Source organism: Scyliorhinus torazame, chromosome 3 (assembly GCF_047496885.1).
Source record: "Scyliorhinus torazame isolate Kashiwa2021f chromosome 3, sScyTor2.1, whole genome shotgun sequence".
In the NCBI taxonomy this organism is placed as follows: Eukaryota; Metazoa; Chordata; class Chondrichthyes; order Carcharhiniformes; family Scyliorhinidae; genus Scyliorhinus; species Scyliorhinus torazame.
The window spans coordinates 377,417,188-377,423,205 of NC_092709.1; positions in this window are offsets into that span (position 1 = coordinate 377,417,188).

Here is a 6,018-nt window from a genome sequence, read left to right on the forward strand (position 1 = left end):
CAGTCCCGCTCTCCAATCACAGTCCGGCTCTCCAATCACAGTCCCGCTCTCCAATCACAGTCCGGCTCTCCAATCACAGTCCCGCTCTCCAATCACAGCCCGGCTCTCCAATCACAGCCCGGCTCTCCAATCACAGCCCGGCTCTCCAATCACAGCCCCGCTCTCCAATCACAGTCCCGCTCTCCAATCACAGTCCCGCTCTCCAATCACAGTCCCGCTCTCCAATCACAGTCTGGCTCTCCAATCACAGTCCGGCTCTCCAATCACCGCCCGGCTCTCTAATCACCGCCCGGCTCTCCAATCACCGCCCGGCTCTCCAATCACCGCCCGGCTCTCCAATCACCGCCCGGCTCTCCAATCACAGCCCGGCTCTCCAATCACAGCCCGGCTCTCCAATCACAGCCCGGCTCTCCAATCACCGCCCGGCTCTCCAATCACAGCCCGGCTCTCCAATCACAGCCCGGCTCTCCAATCACAGCCCGGCTCTCTAATCACAGCCCGGCTCTCCAATCACAGCCCGGCTCTCTAATCACAGCCCGGCTCTCCAATCACAGCCCGGCTCTCTAATCACAGCCCGGCTCTCTAATCACAGCCCGGCTCTCCAATCACAGCCCGGCTCTCTAATCACAGCCCGGCTCTCTAATCACAGCCCGGCTCTCCAATCACAGCCCGGCTCTCCAATCACAGCCCGGCTCTCTAATCACAGCCCGGCTCTCTAATCACAGTCCCGCTCTCCAATCACAGCCCGGCTCTCTAATCACAGCCCGGCTCTCTAATCACAGCCCGGCTCTCCAATCACAGCCCGGCTCTCCAATCACAGCCCGGCTCTCCAATCACAGCCCGGCTCTCCAATCACAGCCCGGCTCTCCAATCACAGCCCGGCTCTCCAATCACAGCCCGGCTCTCCAATCACAGCCCGGCTCTCCAATCACCGCCCGGCTCTCCAATCACCGCCCGGCTCTCCAATCACAGCCCGGCTCTCCAATCACAGCCCGGCTCTCCAATCACAGCCCGGCTCTCCAATCACAGCCCGGCTCTCCAATCACAGCCCGGCTCTCCAATCACTGCCCGGCTCTCCAATCACTGCCCGGCTCTCCAATCACAGTCCCGCTCTCCAATCACCGCCCGGCTCTCCAATCACAGCCCGGCTCTCCAATCACCGCCCTGCTCTCCAATCACAGCCCGGCTCTCCAATCACAGCCCGGCTCTCCAATCACAGCCCGGCTCTCCAATCACCGCCCGGCTCTCCAATCACCGTCCCGCTCTCCAATCACAGCCCGGCTCTCCAATCACAGCCCGGCTCTCCAATCACAGTCCCGCTCTCCAATCACAGCCCGGCTCTCCAATCACAGCCCTGCTCTCCAATCACCGCCCGGCTCTCCAATCACCGCCCGGCTCTCCAATCACCGCCCGGCTCTCCAATCACCGCCCGGGTCTCCAATCACAGCCCGGCTCTCCAATCACAGCCCGGCTCTCCAATCACCGCCCGGCTCTCCAATCACCGCCCGGCTCTCCAATCACAGCCCGGCTCTCCAATCACCGCCCGGCTCTCCAATCACCGTCCCGCTCTCCAATCACCGTCCCGCTCTCCAATCACAGTCCCGCTCTCCAATCACCGTCCCGCTCTCCAATCACAGCCCGGCTCTCCAATCACAGCCCGGCTCTCCAATCACCGCCCGGCTCTCCAATCACCGTCCCGCTCTCCAATCACAGCCCTGCTCTCCAATCACAGCCCAGCTCTCCAATCACCGCCCGGCTCTCCAATCACCGTCCCGCTCTCCAATCACAGCCCTGCTCTCCAATCACAGCCCAGCTCTCTAATCACCGCCCGGCTCTCCAATCACCGTCCGGCTCTCCAATCACCGCCCGGCTCTCCAATCACCGCCCGGCTCTCCAATCACAGCCCGGCTCTCCAATCACCGCCCGGCTCTCCAATCACAGCCCGGCTCTCCAATCACAGCCCGGCTCTCCAATCACCATCCCGCTCTCCAATCACAGCCCGGCTCTCCAATCACCGCCCGGCTCTCCAATCACAGCCCGGCTCTCCAATCACAGCCCGGCTCTCCAATCACCGCCCGGCTCTCCAATCACCGCCCGGCTCTCCAATCACCGCCCGGCTCTCCAATCACAGCCCGGCTCTCCAATCACCGCCCGGCTCTCCAATCACCGCCCGGCTCTCCAATCACAGCCCGGCTCTCCAATCACAGTCCCGCTCTCTAATCACAGCCCGGCTCTCCAATCACAGCCCGGCTCTCCAATCACAGCCCGGGTCTCCAATCACAGCCCGGCTCTCCAATCACCGCCCGGCTCTCCAATCACCGCCCGGGTCTCCAATCACAGCCCGGCTCTCCAATCACCGCCCGGCTCTCCAATCACCGCCCGGCTCTCCAATCACAGCCCGGCTCTCCAATCACAGTCCCGCTCTCCAATCACCGCCCGGCTCTCCAATCACCGCCCGGCTCTCCAATCACAGCCCGGCTCTCCAATCACAGCCCGGCTCTCCAATCACAGCCCGGCTCTCCAATCACCGCCCGGCTCTCCAATCACAGCCCGGCTCTCCAATCACAGCCCGGCTCTCCAATCACCGCCCGGCTCTCCAATCACCGCCCGGCTCTCCAATCACAGCCCGGCTCTCCAATCACAGCCCGGCTCTCCAATCACCGCCCGGCTCTCCAATCACCGCCCGGCTCTCCAATCACCGCCCTGCTCTCCAATCACCGTCCGGCTCTCCAATCACAGCCCGGCTCTCCAATCACAGCCCGGCTCTCCAATCACAGCCCGGCTCTCCAATCACCGCCCGGCTCTCCAATCACAGTCCCGCTCTCCAATCACAGCCCGGCTCTCTAATCACAGCCCGGCTCTCCAATCACCCCCCGGCTCTCCAATCACCGCCCGGCTCTCCAATCACCGCCCGGCTCTCCAATCACAGCCCGGCTCTCCAATCACCGCCCGGCTCTCCAATCACCGCCCGGCTCTCCAATCACAGCCCGGCTCTCCAATCACAGTCCCGCTCTCTAATCACAGCCCGGCTCTCCAATCACAGCCCGGCTCTCCAATCACAGTCCCGCTCTCTAATCACAGCCCGGCTCTCCAATCACCGCCCGGGTCTCCAATCACAGCCCGGCTCTCCAATCACCGCCCGGCTCTCCAATCACCGCCCGGGTCTCCAATCACAGCCCGGCTCTCCAATCACCGCCCGGCTCTCCAATCACCGCCCGGCTCTCCAATCACAGCCCGGCTCTCCAATCACAGCCCGGCTCTCCAATCACAGCCCGGCTCTCCAATCACAGCCCGGCTCTCCAATCACAGTCCCGCTCTCCAATCACAGCCCGGCTCTCCAATCACCGCCCGGCTCTCCAATCACCGCCCGGCTCTCCAATCACAGCCCGGCTCTCCAATCACAGCCCGGCTCTCCAATCACAGCCCGGCTCTCCAATCACAGCCCGGCTCTCCAATCACCGTCCGGCTCTCCAATCACAGTCCCGCTCTCCAATCACCGCCCGGCTCTCCAATCACAGTCCCGCTCTCCAATCACCCCCCGGCTCTCCAATCACAGCCCGGCTCTCCAATCACAGCCCGGCTCTCCAATCACAGTCCCGCTCTCCCACCGTGGGAGGGGAGGAGGGCGGGGTCAGCAGGGAGGAGGGGGTGGGTCCGCAGGGAAGAGGCTCCGCATGAGGTGGGGTGGGGTGGTCCGCAGGGGAGGAGGGGAGGTGTCTGCAGGGGAGGAGGGAGGGGGTACGCAGGGGAGATGGGGGGGGGGGGAGGTACGCAGGGGAGGAGGAGGGGGGTCCGCAGGGGTGGAGTTGGGGCTCCGCATGGTGGGATGAGGGGGGTCTGCAGGGGAGGAGGGCACCACGACTGAAGGGGTTGCCGGGGCATAGGGAGTCGGGGGGGTCACCAGGGGTATGTCGCAGGTGGAGGACATTGTGGGGAAATGTGTGTGGTGATGGTGTGGGGCTGAGTGGATCCGCCGGATTTTCCTCCCGCTTTGAGTTGAAATTTGCCCAAATTTCAAGGGGAAATATCCCTCAACAACTTAAGGAAGGTAGTCCAGGAACGCGACTGGCGAACGGGAGCTCGAGAGGCCGAATGGCCTGCGGAAGCAGCGGAAGGTGCCATGGCTAGCAGGCAGACGAGACAGCGGAGCCACGGGACAGCGCTGCCTCGGTCCAATCAGAAAGGGAGGACTGGGGAGGGGTCAGACGGAGATCAGGCTGTCAGCGGGCATGAGGGAGGGAGGGCCTGGTCGCTGGGGGGCGGCGGTGGGAAGGGACAAATGAGCTGGATATCGTACAGGCCTCGGCAGGGGAGGGGCAGGCCTCGGAAGCAAGCAGCCACTTTGGAGGGTCCCCGGGCGAAGGGAGATCCCAGAGCGCAGGGGCTCGTCCACCAGGTAAATCCGGTTATTCCCGCAGGAGCGGGGGGACAGCAGCCCCCCACCAGGATGGTCACCTGGAATGTAAGGGGACTCAACGGCCCAGTGAAAAGATCCAGAACGTTCGCCCAACTAACAAGCCCGATAGCCGACGTAGTTTACCTGGGGGAGGACCGACTGCGGGTAAGGAAGGGCTGGGTGGAACAGACGTACCATTCAGGCTACGGGGCAAGGGTCGAGGGACTGGCCACACTGATCAGCAAGAGGGTGAGATTTACCGAGACCAGGACGGTTACGGACCCAGGGGGACGGTACGTCACGGTCAGCGGTGTCCTAGAAGGGGCACCGGTCGTACCAGTAAATGTGTACGCTCCCAACTGGGACAACTCGGAATTCATAAAGAAGACCATGGCAGAAATCCCCGACACAGACTGATCATGGGGGGCTTTAACTGTGTACAGGACCCACTGACAGATCGAACCTCCGATCGGGGAAATGGCCAGGGAGCTGGCTACATTCCTGGAGCAGTGGAGCATGGTGGTCCCTGCACCTGGATGAGAAGGAATTCTCATTCCTCATGTCGCTGCATAAGACATCCTCACGGATTGCCTTCTTTGCAGTGGGGAAATTGGTGCTTCCAGGGACCACGGGAGCGGAATATTCCGCGATAGTTATCTCCGACCACGCTCCACATTACATGGATGTGAGGTTGAAGACGGGGAGTCCCACATGGGGGCTGGACACGGATCTCCTGGCCGACAAGGCCTTCTGCCTCGGACCATCGGCGATTGTTAGTGACACCGGGACGGAGAAGTCTCACCTTCCACGTTCTGCGAAGGCACTGAAGGCTGCGATTAGAGAGAAATTATAGCCTACAAGGCACATGGAGACAGGGAAGAGAGGGTGGCCAGGTAGCAACTGATCAACTCCACCCTGGGGGCCAACAGAAAATACTCCGAGGCCCCGGCCGTAGGGCTGCTGGCGGAGAGGACAAAGCTGCAAATGGACTTTAACCTGCTATCCACTAGGAAAGCAGTGTACCAACTCCGTCAGACACGGGGGACCTTCTACGAACACGGAGACCAGGCTGGCTGCCCATTGGCTCCCCAGCTGAGGAAGCGGGCAGCCACAAGGGAAGTAGCGCAGGTAAAGGATAACAGAGGCAGACTGGTAACAGAGCCAAAGGAGGTCAATCAGGCATTTGAGACATTCCATCGGGGCCTGTACTCCTCCGAGCCCCCCAACGGGGGTGCGGGGATGAAACTGTTCCTCGATGAACTGGACATGCCAGTCGTGGGGGAGTTGGAAGCACCAATAGGACTGTGAGATCATGGAGAGTATCGGCTCCATGCAGGCGGGGAAGGCACCGGGACCCAACGGGTTTCTGGCGGACTTCTATAGGAAAGTCACACCAGTCCAGGCCCCACGCCTGCGGGAAATTCACACCAGTCCTGGCCCCACGCCTGCGGGACATGTTCACAGACTCGCCAGCAAGGGACCCTGCCTCCTACACTAACACAGGCCATGATATTGCTGATACTGGACAGCACAATAGCGCAGTGGTTAGCACAGTTGCTGCTCAGCTCCGGGGTCCAAGGTTCAATTCCCGGCTTGGGTCACTGTCTGTGCGGAGTCTGCAC